Source organism: Triplophysa dalaica, chromosome 18 (assembly GCF_015846415.1).
Source record: "Triplophysa dalaica isolate WHDGS20190420 chromosome 18, ASM1584641v1, whole genome shotgun sequence".
Taxonomy (NCBI): Eukaryota; Metazoa; Chordata; class Actinopteri; order Cypriniformes; family Nemacheilidae; genus Triplophysa; species Triplophysa dalaica.
Window position 1 is genome coordinate 18,450,264 of NC_079559.1, and position 23,464 is coordinate 18,473,727.

The window sequence follows — 23,464 nt, forward strand, 5'->3', positions numbered from 1 at the left end:
GCTATGTAAATTTGCACCGAAGAAGCCTTAAACATTTTCTTTTATTTGTTTTCATATGAAATTTTATATTTAGCTTATATTTAGTTTACGCTTGTTGTGCTATAGCCTAGGTCTACCTTGCGTTCTTGTGCCTCATTCCTCTTCATTGTTCTGCAATTACCAATAAAAAATGTAAATCAAAATGTTTGTTTTAAAACAACAACGTCTTTGACAGTCGCAAAAGGCAACAATATATGGTACAGAATAAACTTCAGAATTTACAGAGATTATTTAGGCCTATTTGGCACTAAATAAAGGAAGGACGTTATAATAACAAATTGCGCTATTTTGCCACCTAAAAACATGGCAAGGAAATATCTTTGATCTAGATCAGCCCAATTTTCACGACACAAAAAAATGCACATAACATTACATTGCAGTATCTCCGTCACTTGTCTTTACGGGATCTTCACAGGATGTGTGTCAACGCACGCACAGATTCCAGAAAATCACTGGAAGTGTGAATGAACAAAATCTTACGACCCCGGGACAAATTCCTGGACACATTTTCCATGTATTTTCCAGGATCTCTGTGTGAAAAGGGCTTGTCATGTTTAATTCAGTTTACACATGACACTGAAACAGACACGCCAGAGAAGAAGGTTCCTTTTGCTCTTGATTTCTGTTAAGTTTTCTATCTGCATGCCGTCACGAATGAAGATGAAGACTGAAATAAGACAACTGTAGCATAAGCATGGCTTTAATTTACCACATAATGTAAAGTGACAGCAATTATGTGCCGGAATTATATGTGAATCGAAAACTAAGATGGAAGATTGTGACTCTTAATTGGATACTTGGAAGTAAGTGGTTAAGGGAAGCACGCATACATGCCTACATTGATTCTCTTACCGTTACAGAAATATGTTTCTGCCTCCAAGCATAGACCGAGAGTTGACCACACAGAAGAGGTGGGTTACATTCAACTCAAAAACAAAGATTTTCACTCTTAACCATTTTTGAAGTTATGCCCATTTAGCACTTACAATGTAAATGTGCATCTTCTGTTTAAGATGTATTTACTGTATCCCACCCATTATCACAAACAAACAGCGTTGCCTTGGAAACCGCATATAGATGCCTGAAGTAAAAAACAAAAATCCCATTTCCAATAAGTGTTTATATTTAGAAGATTCCTCTCTAAGGGAGGTGCGTATCAGATGCCTTTTAGAGACCTCGCTTAATTGTCTTCGGGCGATTTTTTTTCACTTTGGAAACATATCGTTCTTTGTAACATACGACTTTCTGAGCGGCGGAGAAATGGGCAGCCTTTTGAATGCATCTTTTTAACGATGATGTGTGTGAGTGAGCGTTTTTGCTGGTTTGTTAGTATGTCAGTCACAATGTGTCCATGTGTATTTGGGTGTAAGCGTATGCGTGATTTGTGTCTATGATTTTGTGTGTGTGTGTGTGTGTGTTTCTCTGCAGATTCTTGGCACTGTCAGTGTGCTGAATGTTTGGCAGTGTTCAGGATTAGCATGATTATCGAGGAGTCTCTGTTCTCTTACATATATTATCTGCCTGTGCCGATCACTCAGCTTACCCAACCAGCCGTATCTCCATCTCGCAGAAAAAACACTCCATCTGTGCCCATTTGCTTTTTTGTTACACACTTTATACTGCCAGATTTATTGCGACATGCTATTCATACAATTTCTTTCTTGAGCAAATCACGGCTTCTTTTACATTTCGTTTGATCGTGAGACTTTTCTATACTTTCTAAGGTGAGTGGTCTCTGGGTTTACCTGCAATCCAAAGTAACTACAACCCATAGCATTTTATTGTGTAATAAAAGTTAAAATGCTACAGTTATGCATATTCATATTCTGGATATTCAATACATAAATACGCAATACACAGTATCACATTTATTCACACAGCATCAAATCCTTTCCAGATACTACATCAAAATTGTCATTACACACTAAATAATTTTGGGTTAAAAATTACCCAGCAAATTACGCAACTATGGATTCGTGTAGCACCTTCATTTCAACCTACCTAGTTGGGTTAAAGTAAGAAAATCCCATTTTTTTATTTCATGTCATTGTCTTATAATTAATATTAATTGAACAAATGTGTTTTTATTTATAAGTACAAGTACAGAGTATAAGTACAATAAATGTTTTTAAAATTATATTTTGACTACAAAATTGTATTATATAAGCACTACTGTAACTTATAAGACAACATATAAATCAATTGAATTAATTTTCTGACTACAAATCTTTGAAGAATGACTAAACAATAGATTTATTTCAATAGTACACAAAAATAAAACTGAATGCTGAATGCATCCAAGTCGAGATTTATACCACACTAGTTAACAATGTCCGTTACAATGTAAACAAGCTTAGGTCTCCCAATGAAGCACTGCAGCGCACTATCCACTGGCCCACCACCACACAAACAAAGAAACACATAAAAACACAATTTAAACCAGTTTAAAGCTAAATCTATTAACTGTTTATGCAATGCTTTTGAATGTTATAATGTTAATAATAAATAGAAAAAAAATACTCACATACCCAATCCAACACTGAGGAAAATAACCCAATAAAATGAACCAGCTCAACCCAGCTGTTGCATAGAAAAAATAACACAAGATTTTTTACTGTGTAATACAAAATCTGAAGGTTTACTGCTTAAATATAACAAAAGTGCACATTTAATTAAATGACACTGAAACTTAATAGAAAATAAGTATTTTAATTTAATTTTAACGTAGCTAATCCAGTCCCTCTGTTCGAACAGACATTAAACAAAAAAGTTTTAACCACATCATTGGAACATCATTCCAACATAAAGCTGCCACTTTGATTTATCTTTTATATGGATTAAAGGTCTGCGTCACATAGTCTGCGGCACATGAAAAAACAAATATAAAAAATCTTAGTATTCTTTGATCACATGACAACACACTGTTATGACAGGCACTGGAGTCAGATGCGTGAATAATACACAAGAGCGAGAGAGTGAACGACTCCCAGGTCAACCACTTGACGATCCAACGAGGATGGCAGATAATCTGTGAGACACCTCACCCGAACAGAGCCGAAAAGTCGAAGCTTCAGTTGAGATATAGAAGCACCGTGATGGATACTATCAGTGCTGGAGCCAAGACAGGGTAAACATGTAAACTAGATAGACTAGGCAAGAGGTTTCCAAGACAAGAGTTTAAAATCCAAGACAAGAGTTTGTAATCCAAGACAAGAGGTCACGGTAGCAAGACAATCTAATGATCTGACAATGTACGGCAGAACAGAAGAGGATTAAGTAAGGGGATAAATTAACTGAAACGTAACGGACTCGGCATGGAATTCGCAAATCTTCGCATTTCTCAAACAGTTGGTTCTCAAGAAGACATAGGTGTGTGTAATACGTCTCAAGACATGGAAGGAAGGAGGCGGGAACCGGGAAACATTTAAACAAACATTTATTAAAGTAATAGTACCCGGCGGCCCCTCACGGCCGACCGCCGGCGAACATAACACAAAATATAAATACAAATCACAAGAACAAATACAAACATGTTCGGGCCCGGTCCTCTCTCGTCGTACCTTCTGTCAGCTCGTTCTTTTATGCTTCCGATCTCCACCGTCAGAAATGCGGAGCCGGTGTGCGCACAGCTGATAGAAATTATCACTCACGCCACCGGCCCCGCCCCTTTGTCTGACGGCTCTCGCCACGCCTTCCTCGCTACAGTGTGTTAAAGGCGGTCTTCCACTCATCCACCTCATGCAAGAGGACAAGAGTAAGAGTTGGTAAGAGTTGCGGAGGTCTAATTTAGTGAAGACCCCAAGAAGACACGAAGAATAAACCCTCCCTAGCAGGGGAGGAGGAGTGTCGGATGAGCCCAGTGAGGAGAGATTCCTCAACATACTCGTCCATAGCCTCTTTCTCGGGTTCAGACAGGGAGTAAAGGCGGCTACTATTGCGGAGAAGTGCCCGGGAGGAGGTCTATGGAACAACCATGGGGGCGATGCAGGGGAAGAGGGGCGGTCCGGGACTTGCAGAAAATGGTACCAAGATCGTGGTTCTCCGCAGGAGCACCTGATAGGCCGGTAGGTTGAACCTGCGAAACACAAGACAAAGAGACAATGGAAGAGACAGGACCCAAACAAGACACATGACAAGACTGGCTCCAGGCTAACACAGAACTATTTCCCCAATCCATGTGAGGGTTGTGCTGTACAAGCTACGGATATCACAGAACTAACAGGTTCAAAAGGGGACTCTAGTATGTACAGCACAATGGTTCCCGGAAGAGAAAAGACTTACACAGGGGGTGAAGTGGGTCATGGTAGTGAGGGGGCTGCCCGAACGACTGAGCCTCCATCTGGTTGTCAAGGGGTAGGGCCGGAATTCCCCAATCCCGGGCTGTGGTAGTGTTGATGAAGTTACCCTCTGCTCCAGAATCGAGCAGAGCATGGCCAGCATGAGAGTCGGTTGGGGATGCCAGGTGGTGATATGTAGTCTATGATGCTGTTGACGACTGAGGCGCAGGGTAAGGTTGATGAGAGATTCGAGGTCTGCCGGTAAGTCTAAGGCAGATAGTTTGTTGGAAATGGCAGGGTTGAGATCTTCCAAGAAGCGGGCGCGTAAGGCGCTATAGTTCCAGTCACATGCTGCCGCTAAGGTTCTCAAGCGGATGGCGTAAACCGTTATTGACCCTCCCTTCTTTGTCAACTGGGACAGTAGAGCAGCCATTTCGTTCTCCCGTACCGAAGATCAATAAGCTTCTCCGTCTCCTTACGAAAATCCTCAAAAATGGTACAGAACGGAGCTTTGGAATTCCAGACCGCCACTCGCCATTCCCTGGCCTGACCTGAGAGTAAAGTGAGGACATATGCCACCTTGGTCTCTTCTGCAGCCTAACGGCAAGGTTGAAGAGCGAAGACTAAAGCACACTGAGAAAGGAAAGCTTGACAGGACTAAGGATGACTGTCATAGACAGGGGGATTGTTGGCATGAGGTTCTTGTTCATGGCGATCTGGAGCTTGTCCGAATGGTCTTGTTTGAAGTTGTTCCAAACGAGTGGATAACCCCACCATCTGACTGTTAAGGGAAGTTACTTTCCGGGCAGTGGCATGGAGCTGTTGTGAATGTTGCCCTTACAACACCCCCAGCTTTGCAAGATTGATGCGGAGAGGATCAGGTCCCGCTGACTCGATCGTGGTCAGATCGTTCTGTAATGACAGACACCGGAGTCAGATGTGGAATACATAATCTCTCTTTATTATTTACAATCCAGGGATAGAGAGTCACAATAGTCAAAGAGTCAAGAGCCAAACATGAGCGGTGGTCAAGCAAACAGCTAAAACCCAGAGAATCTTAAGCTAGAGGTTCAAGCGCTCAAAAAAGGGAATGTTTGGAGAGTGAGAGCAGGTGAGCTGTGATGAGGGAAAGGAGAAACCGGTGCGAGAAGGAAAAGTGGAAAGCAAGGGGGTGGGGCATACATGGACTCCGAGCGCATGGTGAGCTATAAACTCTCCCATGTGCTCGACACAGACAAAACAGAGACGAACAAACAAAACAAGCAGGAGTTCAGACCGGAGCCCTGACAACACACAAACACACATTTTTTTTGACTGGACAAAAATGGACAAAAAATTGGATAGTTTGGACAGATGGACAACATTTTTTGGGGGTTTTTTTAACATTTATACGTGGTCATAGTCTAACATTGCCAACCAAAAGTACAATATTTTTTTCCAAATCAAGCAAACTTTTTGTGAAACACTTTGCTTAAAAAGTGTGCTCTTTCAGGTTTTTCAATGCCACTAGTTTGACATTTTTTTATACAAGTGTAAGTGATCTATACATAGGCCTCACAAAGTAAACTAGCCATAGTTAAAACTGTTGCTTACTATGATTTTTTTGTAACAGGTGAACCTTTATGCTGACCTGTACATTGCCTGTGTCATTCCACTTTAATAAAAGGCAAAATCCTCCCTGCAAAAATACAAACAACTGTACTGTTCGTGCATTTCTAATCCACTGTGAAGTTGTTCAAAATGTCCACTTGACATGGTTCAGTTTTTTGCTTTTGTAGATGTGACCTCTTATATAGAAGTGGTTGTGTTGGATCACCAGCAGTGTAAACAAGCTTTGAGAGAATTTCATGTAGAGGCCACATTTGAGCTCCTAGGCCTCTGCCAAGCGCTGAAACCGAGATCGGATCACTTGGGCTCATGAAGACAATCAGCATAAAGGTGTTAATGTACTTTTTAAACAAAAGAACAATATTTCACATTGCTCTGTGATTTTTATCGCTCTTGAATCTGTTATTTTCTTATCGTAGTCCAGATGGTGTCGTCTCTACTGGAACCGTTTGAAAACTGTGTGTTAATAATAAATTGGCTTGAATTTTCTGTGCGCTTAACAACAATATCCACTATTCATTCCCCCCAGAAAGTGTATATGCATGCGTGTATATGTGTGGGCCACAGGATGGGATAAATATAGTTATCTTTGGGCTGGAGGGTGAGGTCAGCCCTTTGGGAGAGGCAGAGAATCTAAAAAAAAGCAGAAGCCTAAAACAAAGAAAGAGAGAATATGCATATGTGTAAAGTCAGAAGTTATCGTTATGTTTTCTAAACGGCAAAATATACGACTTGTGTGCCAGCAAACATCTATAAAGAAAAAACTTATTTCTCAGTTTTATTGGATGTTATTACAACATTTAAAGGAATAATTCATCCAAATACTTTCTTTAAAAGATAAAAATGTACATTATTTTCAGAAATTACATTTCAGTCTGACCAATATTAAATATTTGTGTAGTAACATGATGTTTACGTTTATTGATCTAATCTGTTAAAATTTCTAAATAGCCAATCATCCACTAAACACCGTGCATTTTAGTTTTATCGTTCTACCTTTGGTCTTTCAATCTCACTATCAAGGTCCTGTTAATGATAATTTCTGTTTTCAGTTAAAATTTTATTTATTATGTTATAAAAAGTTGTGAATCTTTGGGTAGACACAGAATCGATTTGATTTAACAGGTTTTTGATTGGATACGTTTTTGAAATCTCAGAACATTTGATTTAATTCTTGACACCCTGGACTGAATATTGAAACTGTACTTTTTAAATTGGCTTTTGTTCTGAATTATATTTGTAATTATTAACTAAATATATGGTAAAGAGTGAATAAAAATTGCTAACACTACTTAAAGCTATTATGTACTGTATAATGCACTAAGGGTTATTTAAGGTTATGATGCGTTGTAATTGTTCACAGACTGTGTTGTCATACATTCAATGTTGTTGTAAAGAATTAAGCGTAAAGCATAACGGCTAATGCCACGCCCTGGCTTTTGCAGAATGCAGGAAAGAAGACCAGAGGCTAGTTTTGTTGTGTTTTGTTAGGTGTTACGGTTTCTCCAAATGAAAGTATTACAGACCCCTCCATATCCATATAATAAGAGTATCTCTGGAACTTTCAGGTCACCGTACGGCCGGCCGGCTTGTGAATGAAAGAGTACAAAACAGCGTTTCGCCACTGTTATCAACTGTTTGGATATACAGTATAAGCACAAACTCAGGACAGAGTACAGGCAAAATCTCCACTCTTTAAGCTGTGTGTGGTCATTTTATCAGACGTGTCTTGGTTATAAAACAGAACTAACAACAGAAAATATGTAAATGACAACGGCTTTATCTGACAATAAGCTGTGTGTGATGTTCAGAGAGTAGAATCGAATGGGTCTGAAGTTGAGACTTTTACTCCCTTCAGGCGCTCTCGGAAATTGGATAATTCCCATTTTAACCCGGAAATAATTTATAGAACAGTTCTCTTTTAATGTTAAAGATACTTATAATGTTTTAATGCTACTAAATAGTAACATTAATGTTACTAAATACTTTTATTGTTAGTAAATCCAGAACTTACTTCAACATTTTCAGTGGGAAATATCCCACTTCCGAGGTGTCTTGAACGCACTATTAAAACTACATGATGACGTCACAAAAATGTTAATTAGCGTGTGATGTCATCAAGCGCCACGGTTTCACAAATCCTAGACTGAATTATTCATAAGTCATTACAATGCATACTTTTTTGTTTAAAATACTTTTATAATGCATTATACATATATGCTTTAAGTTAAGTGTTACCAAAAGAAATCACATTGAAATTGATGCATCGAGAAGATGAATGAAACGTTACACCGCTATTAAATATATACACTATGTTTCAGTATCAGGAGCAAATCATGGTGATATAAAAATCAGGACAAGACACCGACTTGCATAAAATATCAAGTTATATGTGGGGTTAGATTTAAGCTTTAAGTTAGTAGTTACAGTATACACTCACCTAAAGGATTATTAGGAACAATTTCAATTCAATGTTCAATTTCTCATTAATGCAATTATGGTGGTGGTGTAATGGTGTGGGGGATGTTTTCTTGGCACACTTTAGGCCCCTTAGTGCCAATTGGGCATCGTTTAAACGCCACGGCCTACCTGAGCATTGTTTCTGACCATGTCCATCCCTTTATGCCCACCATGTACCCATCTCTGATGGCTACTTCCAGCAGGATAATGCACCATGTCACAAAGCTCAAATCATTTCAAATTGGTTTCTTAAACATGACATTGAGTTCACTGTACTAAAATGGCCCCCACAGTCACCAGATCCCAACCCAATAGAGCATCTTTGGGATGTGGTGGAACGGGAGCTTCATGCATCCCACAAATTTCTATTAACTGCAAGATGCTATCCTATCAATATGGGCCAACATTTCTAAAGAATGCTTTCAGCACCTTGTTGAATCAATGCCACATAGAATTAAGGCAGTTCTGAAGGTGAAAGGGGGTCAAACACAGTATTAGTAGGCTGTTCCTAATAATCCTTAAGGTGAGTGTATATACCTGTAAGTTAGATCCCCCAATGCTTATACACACTACATCTAGCTAAAGTTGTAACCTCACGGCTGATGTCGCAGATCTTTATTCAGTCGAGCCCATGTCTTTTACCCTTTAGGTCCTACATTTTAGTTCCTCCATTGTGGCATCTCTATTGAAGATTGCTCTGTATGGTCACCTCTGCCCTGCGATGTCATATTAGTGTTAGTAAGAGACGGTTAGCTGGAGATCAATGGCTGGGAGACACTTAGGACGCCACAGCTGCACAAAACGTTAATGACCCTCATACATGTCACCCACAGTCATTCAGTAATAACTGTAATCACTTTTCTACATGCTGCGTTTGCATATCGAGCCTATTTGTGCAAGATGATATGAAGTTCAGGTTACAACAGTGGGTGGCGACACGGTTGGAGCTCTGGTTATGAGAGCCCATGACCATTAACACTCTCCCACACACACACAAACACACACACTCTAATGGGGGTGTTTGCAGGACTGTGCAAATACAACACACACGTACATGGCTGGCACAGTGACTAAATGTCTTTCTGTCCTTGATGCAAAAGATGGGGTTTGATATTGTAAACATCTTCAATATTGTTAACTTTGGTTTTTTTTATCACTACCTACTTGCATTGTAAGTTTCACTAGCTTAAGATGGTGGGTCATTCTGTAATTACAGGTACATTTGGCATTTCAATTTGGCGTTTATTATGGTTTACGGCACCACCCTGCACCCTTCAAGTGCAGAAAGCTTTGTGTGCATTTGAATGGATCTCGCGGTAGTTTAATGTGATAGGCCAAACAGTCTGCGCAGCCCCGCATCAAGTTGAGCGCGTCTCTTCCTGAAGTCGCTGATTAGCTTCTTCAGGTGTTTTATCAGAGTTGGGCCTAAACTCGGCAGGAAAATGAATCTCGTGGGCCAGAGTTGGGAACCACTGGCCTAGTCAGTACTAGGATGGGAGACCACCTGGGAATACCAGTTGCTGCAAGCTTTTACACATCGTCACACTTGGGGCTGCTTTCTTTATGTGGCGAACTCGTTTCGTGAGCTTTTTAATACATTTCGGGCAAGTGTGATTTCATTATTATTAATATTGGTTGGGCCTGGGTTCTCCTGGGTTCTGAGGTTTTTTTTCTCGATTGGTGTTTTGGGTTCCTCGCCACCGTTTGCATATTGTTTTGCACTATTTGCCAGGCCGGGGGGGCTGCTTTAGAATTTAGACATAATTAATATTGCATATAAGAATTTATAGTCCGTTTAATATTTGACCTGTGGTTCTCTCTCCTGTGTGCTTTCACTGTGCGTGTGTGCGAGTGTGTTTGCGTGTGTGCGTCTATGTCAATGTGTGTAAGTATGTATGCATATTGTGTGTGTGGAGCATTTGAAATATAAAAGTGCCATCACTGTGTACCGGTGCGTACTGCCCCTCTGCAGTTGACAGAGTAACATTTTAAAACACTTTGGGCATATACTCAACATGGAAGCCTAGAACTGCTAAGCACATGGTAAGTTTTGTTTAAAAATAAAGGTTTTACTTTTTTACTTATTTGCAGCCAAAATATTTGTGTAACACAGTCTATTTAAGACACGTTTTTTATTGTAAAGGTCCAGTGTATGAAAGTTAGTGGCTTCTAGTGGTTGGATTGGATTGGATTTATTAGACAAAAAGTAGTAAAATACACTCATTTATCAAGGATAAACACAAAAAGTTTAAATAAATTTATTTCCACACATACATCTATACACATACATTAATACATCATTCTAATAACCAGCTTTCAACTTTTGCGCTAAAATCAACTGCATTTAAAATACTTTTTGTCATGATTCCGCTATCATGTCATGTTTATTCTTGGTCTTGCAGTGGAGTCATGGCATAGCCTTAGGGTTTTGTGTGAGAAAGACATGGCTTTGTTTATATATTGGCCGGCCATGTGCTTTCTCATGTCTCGTCTGTGTTTCCCGCCATCTCGTTTCCTTGTTAACTTTCCCTGAGTGTTAATCCTTGTCACCTGGTCCCTATTAATTATCCTTTGTTTGCCTCCCTGTATTATACCCTTGTATTCATTGTCCTGTGCTTATTTGTTTTATACTGTGCCCCAGTCTTGTCGTGCCTTGGCTGTAATACAGTATTTGGACCTTGCCTTGTCTGTTTTAGTGTGACGTTGTGTCAAGTTTTGTTTTAGTTTTTGCCCCCTTGTGGGAAGTCTTTTGTTTTTGTTGTTTATATAGTATTATTAAGCCCTGTCCTTGTTCCCCCTTGTGGGTGTTTTGTTTTGATCCTGTTTTTGTCTGTCAATAAATATGTTTAACCCCTTCGTCACCGCTGCTGCCTGAAATTGGGTTTTTTCCCCACTAATGCATGACATCTTTTGATGTTCACAGGAACTTATTCCACTCTTTAGCACCTGAATATTCAAAAGACCTACGACCGTACAAATTTTTCAAACATAATAATGTAATACCCATCAGACTCTGCCTAGTATTATAAGTATGTAACTCATTAACCCTAGAGAAGTAGGAACTAAAGTAAGTAGGAGATATTTTATTCAATTATATATATATATATTTATATTTTATGTTTAATAATAAGTTTAAGTTGAAGCTACTGTTAGGTTAGGTTGCGAATTGCAACCAACGACTCACTCCACCCCTCCCTTTCGAAGAACTATGGCGGCTGACAGAACTAAGGGCATACTAACACTCAACCCGGTTGCTCTCAGTTGTGCCTGAGTGTGATAAAGGCTAAACATCAGGGAGAAATTTAAAAGGTAGCGTCATTTATATCATGCTTTCAGTTCCTGGCTGCGGTGTGGTTTGCACTCACACTGCCCCCTTTCCAAACCACACTGATTATGAAGACCAAGTCATGTATATTTTATTGCATTACTGTCTGTAGATCCTCCAAAAATTACACATTGGACCTTTAACCCATCTTTGGAAAAAGAGAAAGAAAATACATTCTAATCTTTCATGTATGTGCTTCTATGACATTACACTGTGTTATATGCAAATTACATCAGTTGGGTCAAACCATTCCTTTTTGGGAGTTTTTTTTTAATGAGTAATTTACTTGACAGGTTTTTTTTCACACACAATATGGCAAATCACAATACATTTTCTTTTTGAACAATTCTATTTGAGGAACACATCCATGTCTTGATTGTCTTACCTAACTGAATTAAAAACTTTTAAATGAGTTAATATTTGAGATTTTTATGCTTAATAAATAGTAAAATTGGCTTCACAAAATCGCCAGCAAGAAACCAGAGTTTTTGAGACAAACTACATAAAGTGGTGTGATGGAGGGAAGAGATAATTTTATAGTAGAAAAAAAGGCATTTATGCTTGATGTTAATAATGAATAATATATCCCACGAAATGAAAAGCATTCGCAATGATGTGATGCTTCCTTTTGTATAAACTTATCCATCAACCGTGCATTAAAAAGATTTACAGTTTTTGCAATTCCATGGCAACATAGCAGGAAATAAATTTCACTGGCATTTACATATACAATAAGGCGCTGGGATACAAAGTTCTCTACAAAGAAGAGAGTTTCCTTACAAAAGAGTGGGCATTCAGCATCTTCCTGTCTAATACGACCATACAGAGGTTTTGGCTGTTTCTTTAATATTGTAATGTACACTCACCTAAAGGATTATTAGGAACACCATACTGATACTGTGTTTGACCCCCTATCGCCTTCAGAACTGCCTTAATTCTACGTGGCATTGATTCAACAAGGTGCTGACAAGGTGCAAGGTCTTTAGAAATGTTGGCCCATATTGATAGGATAGCATCTTGCAGTTGATGGAGATTTGTGGGATGCCCGAAGCTCCCGTTCCACCACATCCCAAAGATGCTCTATTGGGTTGGGATCTGGTGACTGTGGGGGCCATTTTAGTACAGTGAACTCATTGTCATGTTCTAGAAACCAATTTGAAATGATTTGAGCTTTGTGACATGGTGCATTATCCTGCTGGAAGTAGCCATCAGAGGATGGGAACATGGTGGTCATAAAGGGATGGACATGGTCAGAAACAATGCTCAGGTTGGCCGTGGAATTTAAACGATGCCCAATTGGCACTAAGGGGCCTAAAGTGTGCCAAGAAAACATCCCCCACACCATTACACCACCACCATAATTGCATTAATAAGAAATTGAACAGGTGTCCCTAATAATCCTTTAGGTGAGTGTAGTTAGGGCTGATCAGACTGAGTTATGAAGATCTTGTCTTGGTTGTGAAGCAATAACTGAATGTTTATGCAAGGCGGTGAAATGCCACCACATCCGAAAGCCATAGGGTGCTCTCGCGCATAAACTCTGAATATGAGAAACAGAAGAAGAACAATTAGTTCCAGAAAATGCCATTGGTCATATTCTATCACTGTTCTTCGAACCTTCAAACTGTATTTTCAAGATTATAAAGTACATTTATAGTGATGATGTTTGTCGAGTGTTGATTTTCAAATGCATGTTATAAACGATTCAATCTCGTAGTGATTTTAGATTGAGCAGTACTTCCTACTGATCAAAGAGCCGTAGTTCACGGAAGAGCTGTGCATAAAACACATTATCGATTTCAAAATCGATTTAAACATGTACAATTAGCACGAATTGCAATATATATCACCCAGCCCTACTTTCTCTTTTAATACATAAATTGCTTCCCTATATAGAATGTAGCATCTGTGTGGCGTGTGCAGGCTTTGTTCTTTAACTATACTGTAGCAAAAGGAACTTCAGATGGTAGAGACATCTTTCCTTACCCTAAACATTCTCTTAAGATAGTGACCTGCTTGTGTGTGCAGGAAATGTGGAGTGAGTGAAACAGGGGTGTTTAAGTGTGTGTGTTTCCTATCCCTGTTTAATCTCAGCATTTCCACTGGTTCTTTTTTCCTACTACAGACTGGATTCAATTACTGCCCATGCTCTGACCCCCAACTCTGTTGACCCTTGACAACGGCCCCATCCACTGCCCTGATAGCAGCCCATCCAGTCCTCTTCTTCATTTTCTGTATACTTTTGTTGTCTCCTTTTGCATCTCTTTTTCATTTCTCGCTCTTCATGTCTTATTTTCTACACTTCACTCTACCTTACTCTTTTACCATTTTCTTTTCTGAGCTTGTGACTTATAACCTCTAAACTCTTTCTTTACTCTAAGTGACCTTGTGTGACTTTCGTGGTGTAATTTTTTAGTTATATTGCAAGTAACTGGGTCAAGACCATATTCATCATTGCTGGTTCTTTTTTATCGTATGAGTAAGTTTCAGTTTTCGATGTACCCATCGAGTCATTTCTAGAGTTGACCATTTGTCAAAATCATTTAAGTTCTCTTAAATGTCTTCACCAACAAACAACAGCCTAGGCTGCTCAATGTATATTAACCAAATTCGTTGGCTCTTGAACACCATGTTCATTTTAACCAGGAAGGATCAACTGCTTTTTCATGGTTGTACTTCATGGTTATTTTATTGTTATTATTGTTGTACACATTATTTGTATTCATGTTTCCCCTTAAGCCACATTGCTTGTGGACATTAAAACGTGGAGATACAAATTCTAAACAAACATGTACTCAGGGGTTATAGTCTTATGAATATGGAGTCTGATAGCACACTTGCTTGTGCAAAATACATTAGCTTTAAATTACCCTGTTTGTGGTCTTTTTGAATAATTTTCCATGCGGAATAAATCATCTACACTCACCTAAAGTATTATTAGAACACCTGTTCAATTTCTCATTAATGTTATGGTGTGGGGGATGTTTTCTTGGGACACTTTAGGCCCCTTAGTGCCAATTGGGCATCGTTTAAATGCCACGGCCTACCTGAGCATTGTTTCTGACCACGTCCATCCCTTTATGACCACCATGTACCCATCCTCTGATGGCTACTTCCAGCAGGATAATGCACCATGTCACACAGCTCGAATCATTTCAAATTGGTTTCTAGAACATGACAATGAGTTCACTGTACTAAAATGGCCCCCACAGTCACCAGATCTCAACCCAATAGACCATCTTTGGGATGTGGTGGAACGGGAGCTTCGTGCATCCCACAAATCTCCATCAACTGCAAGATGCTATCCTATCAATATGGGCCAACATTTCTAAAGAATGCCTTCAGCACCTTGTTGAATCAATGCCACGTAGAATTTAGGCAGTTCTGAAGGCGAAAGGGGGTCAAACACAGTATTAGTATGCTGTTCCTAATAATCATTTAGGTGAGTGTATGTTTGTATGTTCATCTGTTATTGCAGCAACTTTATGATTTACCTGCCCCTATACATGCTGTTGAACAATTAGTGGGATTGGTTTCTGTAGCTTAATTGGAAAAGCATTTTGCTAGCAACACAGAGTTCATGGGTTCGAAACCCAAGGGACAAACATATTAATTAAAATAATTATACATTAAATGCACTTTACTGTTGTGCATATACTTGTACTCTTCACTCAGAAGCCGTTTTTCCCTGCCTTTGCACTATTTTACTTTTGTGTAAAGGTGCAAGACGGCTGCGTTTGACCCATGCGCTTTCGACTCACGTCTTGCATTTAAACGTTGTGAACGAAGCTGTTCACATGCAACACAGATGATGTATGACATTAACAAAAAGACAGATATATTTTGTCGGTCTAAGCCAAATCATACCACGAACTGACGTAGATTTGAGGGGGTGTGGTTACACAAGGCGTTTCAGGCAGGTCTGGGTGAGCATTCGCCTTTAGATAGAATGTATCTTTTGTTTCTGACACTTTAACTTAGGGGTGGGCGATCTAGAAAAAAATTCAAATCACGATTTTTTCCAGATAGATCACGATTTACGATTTTATCGCGGTTCTTCTTCAAGTTGGTTTTAAGACTATTTTGCAAATTAAAGGGGCTTCAATACAGCCAAACTAAGTCCCCATATAAAAATATACTCTTTACCATTTATATTTTGAAGAATATTTTAATCAAGTTAATATTTAATGCAAGTGCAAGACCATAAATCAGCTGTTAGCAAAAAACTTTACATTTTGAATTTTGTTTTTCATCTTGTTGCGGCACTCGGAGTAAAGCTGTGGAATGGGCGTGGAGGATAAATATTTTTGGGTGGGTATTTCGTAATGTGGATCTACGACTTTGAGCAGTTTTTTAAAGCCCTCATTTTCCACAGTCTTTATGGGAATCATGTCTTTGGCCAGGTAAAATGCGACCGCGTCAGTGACATCTTTCCAGCGCTTGTTCATTCTGTCATACGGATACGGAGTTCCTTTCTCAAATGGTTCTTTTGCTAAAGTCGTTGTTTAAGCCTTTTAGTTTCCGTATGCTTGGTTGTACCTGATTTACTCGCGTGGGATCCCTTTATAATTTGACTGTCGGCATACTCTTTCAGTCCCTTTTATTTTGAGGTGGTTAAAAAGGTTCGTTGTGTTGCCTTACGACGCTCGAATCTTATCATTGCCACATTTGCAAATAACTTTTGTTTGGGCCGTGTCAGTTGGGGAAAACCCAAACCATTTCAATATTACTGATGTAGAATTTTTTTTAGGGACCAAGTCCTCCGTGTTTCCCTCCATCTTCACTGACCGCGTCACTTAATCTTACTGAATTCACAAGCAACGTATACGAGCTTGTTAACATGGCGCAATCTATCGCAAGTATGTTGACGAATTCTATAGAACACTACTATATAGGACGATTTAACGATTTTCCCGAAAAAGTGGATCGTGCAGTCATTTTAATCGTTCACGATCTAATATCGTCATATCGCACACCCCTACTTTAACTTTTGCAATTTTCGTGTCTAATACATGCATGGGCAACTTATAACACACCAAAGACACAGAAGAACACGTACTCATACCCCTTTAAAACTACAAAGTGTGGCTTTAAGTATTGCGGTCAGCTGTATGTTTTTACAATGGCTTAGAATATGGCCCAACCAATCAGAATCACGGACCAGAGCGAAATCGTAAAAGCAGCAGCATTTTCCAAGCAACCGTGAGGAACACTGTAGCCATTTGACAAATTATTATGAGTTATATAATTGTTCATTTTTACCGAATACAGGTATATAGCTAATTGTTTTTCCAATCTGAGATCTTTTTTCATCTTTTTAACAGGCTGATAATGTTCGTATTTATGCATTGATTGGCTAACCTTGACCTGATTGGCTATGATTGGCTAACCTTAAAGCCATCTCTGTATCTTAATCACAACACAGATATCTGTTAATTACCCAGCCAGTTCAAGTGTTTTCACTGCTTAAAGAGAGATTTGGGATTGATTGCATGGTGTTAGCTGCGGGTCCCGTGTGTGTGTTTGTGTGTTTATGATGTGTGTCTGTGGAGAGAGATGTGGGAATAAAGCAGGATGGATATTTATAGACCTCTGAATGGGCAACAAGGCTCAGCATCGGGTCAGGGATAAACCATGAACTTCTAAACTCACAAAGGGGCTTTGGTTTCTCTCTACATCCCATCTTAGCTTCATCTGTTTCTAGTTTATTCTCAGTATTTTGTTCTCTACGATCGTTTTTAGGCCTGTGATGGTTGCAGTTTTTAAGCATCAGTTTTATGTTACGTTTGGTTTGATAGCATGGCCTTCTGCTTAACCTGAATGCAGATTAAACTGGATATTGCCGCAATAATTTCCAACAATCTACATCATACAGGATTATTTTCACAAAAAAGTTGGTTTTCATAGGCAGGGTCACTTATGTAAAATATATACAGTATTACACACACACACATATATATGTAATCTATAGTTAAATACATACCTACAATATGTGTTATTTCTGCGAGTTGTTGTGCACTTTGCTGTCTGCTGTCAATGGTGTTAAAGGTCAGGAACTTCAACAACTTGTTCATAAAATTATATTAATTTAAGGTTTTGTTTGAGGTCACTTTTATCCTGTAAGTGTAGGACTGAATGCAGAGATGAGATGATATAACATCACAATCATATTTTACATTCATGGCAGAGGTCAAGCATGGATCAGGTTGTGTGTCTCACTCTGGGATACTGAACAATGATGATTGTTTGTTAAAGACAGACATGCAGTCTTTTCTTTACTGCTTAGATGTATAGATGCGCACATCAAATGACCCCTACTGTATCATATCTACAAAGACCTCCAGGCAGAAATCAGTGGGCCTGATGTGAAATTTCACATGCTGGTATAATGCCAAAATTTGAACAAAAAGTTGGTACCTTCAATAGTACTGTAAGTTATGTAAACTAGAAATGTTGCTAGGTTTTTCGATGGAATATAGTTACATTAGTACACATGCTATTGTTACCAGCCTTGAGCCGTGAATCGGTCAGGCATTCATCAGAGTTTTAGAACAACCAAGCTCAGAACACCTAGTCTTGGCTTTGGCACCCTGGTGTGCTTTCATGTTCACCCTACCCTTTCATTAAACAATTTTAATGTGAACCATTCCCCATTTAGTATTAATTTGCCAGAGTGAAAAACCCCATAGGGCCGATAAGATTTGGCGTCTTTTGCACGCATAGTTCCCTATTTAAAATGAAGACACGCGGCTGGTGATCGCAAATATGGAGCGGTATGGTCGCGACACATAAGCAGTGCAACGCACACATTCCATCGAGATGGAAATAATGAAACTTTTTAGAGAACCGCGTGCGCACCGCGGGTCATTTCACCACAGAAAGCGGCGAGGCTCACGTTTCCGCATGTTTTTTTGACGCGATGTGAATCGCCCCCTAGAGACACATATGGCGCGTCAATGTACTATAGTACATCTAAACGTGACATCACACTGTTCACTTCCAAAGAAAAAATCTTGAAATAGAGAATTGTTATTACAAATGTATATATTCTAACATTATTTCTCACTGATGTTTCACGGATCAAACAAACATCTCAGAAAATGTGTTTTAATGTTTCATGGCCATCAGCTGTGCACACTATGGGCTCTATTTTAACGATCTAAGCGCATGGTCTTAAAGCGCACGGGCGTGTCCGAATCAACTTTTGCTAGTTTAACAACGGGAAAACGGTCGGTGCACCCGGGCGCATGGTTTAAACGGGTTGTACAACGGATTGTAACTGATCCTCTTAATGAGTAATGGGTTTTATTTGGGCGTAACGTGCAGTACACCAATCAGTCTCATCTCTCATTCCCTTTAAGAGCTAGTTGTGCTCAAGCCACGGCTGATTCGAGCCATGATGTAATTTGCAAGAGCAAAGACTGGACGTTTCCCCAGAGAGGAAACGCATCTGCTCGTGCGCGAGGTTTAAGCGCGCGAGCAGGCCATCTACAGGACAAGCCGGACTTTACCTTAATGTACACAATAGTAATTTTTAACATTTTAATCCATTTATTTTTTATATTTGCCATCTTTGTGTGCTGCTGCAATTCCCTCTCTCTAATCACTAAAGTTAAAGCGCACTGTGGACCCGCGTATTTTCTACTTAAGCGCTCTTTAAATTGCAAAACAAGTATTACGCCGTTTTAGTTGGTCTATGGCGCAGTCTATTTTCAATTCCTCAAAATAGCAACACACCAAAAATGCGCCTGAAAACACCTATTGAGCACAAATGAGCGCATATGTATTTCCTCTTTAAACAACGCCTTGCGCCGCATTGCGCCGGGTTAACGATAGGGCCCTAAAATCGCCACAATTTAGCAGACTGATACAAATTTCGGGAGTTATAAACGATTCCTTTTGTCTTGGGGGAAGATGTTCACCAGTAGCAGTTAAAAACAACAGATCACAATCGAACCTGAGGCAGCTTTTAAAAAGTACGTGTGTAATTTTGTGTGCAATTTAGGAAAGTTTGAATGAAAAAAATGTCTCACTGATATTATATTGTACTTTCTGACAAACAACACTTGTAAAGGTCTATTAAAATCATAGTGTGCACACAGCTTAAGGCACATTTGATTAATTTGAGGCTGTAATTTTTTTCAGTTTATTTATATAGACAGAGAGGGGTCGTATTTAAATTATTAAAAAAGATCAGAAACTTAATCTCGAGCACTGAATTCACACGCCAGGTTCTTAAAAAAAGGGTTCTATAAATCAGAACGTTTTCACCAACAGATAGATAAAAATAATTTCATGCTGCTCACATTTGGAATTATCTGTGTGTACACCTAAACAAAACCCTGTCCCAGCTGGTGGAGGGGGGCCGCATTTCTTCACACCTTCTCTCCCTGTGCTCTCTTTCCACTGCATTTGATTTCTCCATCTGTCTAAATGCACATTAATTACATACATACACACATATATTTTCTACCCCACCGACAAACACCCACATAATGCATGTGCTTTCACCACATTTATTAGGGGAATCGCTTAAAGTTGGTCTTAATGTCAGTAGTGTATTGACGTTACAATAACATGATTGTTGAGGAGAATAATGAATGAAGAGTTTGGAATACTTTAACGTCATAAAAGTTTTAAAACTGCTTGTCGAATACATTGAAAGCTCAATTTTAGACACTAAACGTCTCAATCCTCGTTTTGTTCAGGGTTATATTCAGGGTTAAATACAATGCAAGCTTTATTACCTGCATCTGTGGTGTGCTGTTGATTTCATACATAATTACAGCTTGTCAGTTATTCTTTTAAAATAAATATGAGAATATTTATAGGAATGAACTTACAATTGGAACATGGCAGGGCAATGCAAGTGTACGGCACTGCGGCAGAATGTTTTAATATCTAATATCACACTGTTTTGAAAGTATAACCATAACACTTACATTACATCACATTTTATTACAAAACATTCCATGAAAATTACTTAACAATATTATCTGTAAAAATATATTTCAACTCATTGCATGTCCGGCTAAAAATAATACTTTTTGTAAAGATATCAGCAAGGCACATGAAAGAAACTATCATATAAAAACTATTCACATAATGTTACGTTTTGCAAATGGGGGATCCCGGACGAGCCCCCAAACATGTAAATGCTGGATAGCAATTAAGACAAGTATTCGGTGTGTTTATAATCCATCACAAAAATAACTTTTTAAATTAATTAGAACAACACAAAAACATCAGAATTCAAAAGAACAATTGTTTGGTAACTTATAAATCTTCACAAAAGTCTTTTGACATAATTGTTTTATTATTTATTAATTAATTAGTCTGACATTACAAGAATTGATAAACAAGTCTCAAGGTCAAACACAATCCATTTTTTCAATTATTGCAAATATTTATCCATCTAGATTTAAAGCCGTTCTCTCCATATTTTGGAAATTATTCACAATGTTTAACCATTCAATCTTTGTTGGAGGTTCAGACCGTAACCACTTTCATGTTGAGTGTTTGACTGAAATGTTTTTTTTTTCATGTTTAGTTGTCAACTGACATGGTTTTTTTTAATGGCCGATGCCGATACATATGTGATGGGATAACCCAAAACATGGTGAAACTTCACATGTTACATGCCTTCTATGTTTCATACATACTGAGGCTATCAGAATACAAAATCAATGGCCTGATAAAACATTGATTGATTAAATATTCTGTATTTAAAAAAGTGTTGTCCAGACCTCCGCCGCAAAGAAAATATAGAGACTGCATCCCCCCTAAGGCCGTAAATCTAGGGAAACACTATTATCAATTTAATATATATCTAAAAAACATTCCCTAGTGTTGAAATTTGTACAAATTTTGGTATGAATACCGTTTGAATAAGGTGAAAGTAATGCAGGGCGTTAATATGAAAATGTTGCTGGACAGCTCTGTCTTTAATACACCTTCATTCTAAATTTGATGTGGTTTACATTGATATGTGAACTGTCTTTGTAGTGTTAAAAGAGGAAAGCTATGACCGTTTTTTTGCTCCTCCGGCGGCATGTCCGTAAACATCATAATAGACTAGATGCCAAAGAATAATAATTGATTGAAAACCCAGTTTTGACAAAAAAAAAAAAATGATATCCCTGAAAACGTCCCCGCGTGACTTCAGACGGCCTCTCCCAGCAAATATATTAAGAAAGCACTATAGACACTGGGCCGATAAGTGGCTGAGCATAACACAAATGCAATTAAATGAGAAAATGACAGACAAAATGGTTAAACCAAATGAACAATTATTGTGCATCACATGCCTGGTTTGTACCATGTAGCTTAACATTAAAACAGAATTTATAACCACACATGGTATTATGTTATTTAGTCATGCAAAGCTAAACATGATTTAATATGAATAAAATATAAAAGAATTCAAAAGTATTAATAATATTTACCATACAATATGTGTAGCTCAATCCAGCTCATTTGTCAAATGCTAGATTTACATCCGAGTGGCATTGTTGTGAGCAATGTAAGCTGTATGGCAGGCCAACAGAAAATATCATCAGCCCATGAATTTTTACATATTTTTTATTTTTCAGATAATGAACATTTTTAAATATCGTCCTGAAACATCACTTCATGTTCCAGCTTTTTTTTAACGGTTGTTTGTTTAAATGGTCACATTTCTTCTCAGACACCCCCCCTCGTTTATCACTACACAGTTTATACCTCAAAACGTATTTTTCATTTACTTTAACAAACTAATAGACAGTGTTTTCTGTTGTAATCTACAGCATGGGACATATATCCATAGGGCTCAAGTTAACCTAAAATATGTACTGTATGTGAATCATGTAAAGTGTCCTTGTGTATGTTAAGGACGCTCCACTATAGCTGTCAGAATTAAATTGACGCAACAGGTCTGTGGAGGGTAAGGGTCTTTAATCTGTCCAAGGGGGGTCCAGTGAGGGTTTGCCGTGACAGCACATGGAGGAGGTCGCATTGTTCAAGGGTGTTTGAATATCGCCTGCAGCCGCTATCACTTAAACTTAAACGTCATCCGATTATTAGGCTTATGGTTGTTAGAGCTTATTGCTTTGTGTCAGGTGAGCAGTGGATTTGGGTCTGCAAACCGTAGAACATCAGGGATTTTCATTTTCATGCTTCACTTGCTTAAACATAGGCCTGTCTGATTAAGCTTGATTATAAATTGTCTTGAGGCTGCAAAGCAAATGAGGAAGCAAGGACGGTAAACGCAAAAAAATATATTATAAACTTCTTCAAATATACGGATTTATGTAGTTCTAAGCAATTATTGTGTTATATCAGAAAACTGAAACCTGCATGGACACATTTTTTCTTTATTTTAAAATACATTCTAGCATTATTGGTCCATGGTTTTATTTTAGTTTGTTTAACATTGTTTAAATTATTTTCTCCCTCTCAGTGTTGTAGGGAGGGGTTATTGTTGCATGGCAACAGACGTGATTGACAGTACTGTTTTCTTGAGAGAGGCGTATAATAATAACGCTATCATATGGTCTGGCAGATTTTGGGCTCCGCACCAGGGATGACAAATGTGCTCACGCAATAATTCAATCTGCTCTCCCAGTTCTTCAACTTTAAGGGGACTTGTGGAGATGGGTAGTTGGAGCAATTAAGTTGGTCAGTCATTGTTAATGTGTAGCACCCAAAATGTGTGCCAGGCTGTTTGTGACAAAGTGTTTTTATTAAAAAAAGAAAGATAAAGTAAAGAAAACTT

At 38.6% G+C, this 23,464-nt stretch overlaps 1 protein-coding gene across 2 annotated transcripts in view; it reads left to right on the forward strand.

Annotated features, from left to right (window-relative positions):
- Nucleotides 1-23,464, forward strand: part of LOC130406887 (phosphatidylethanolamine-binding protein 4) — a 104,612-nt gene that overhangs the window by 30,173 nt on the left and 50,975 nt on the right. The window lies entirely within an intron of this gene.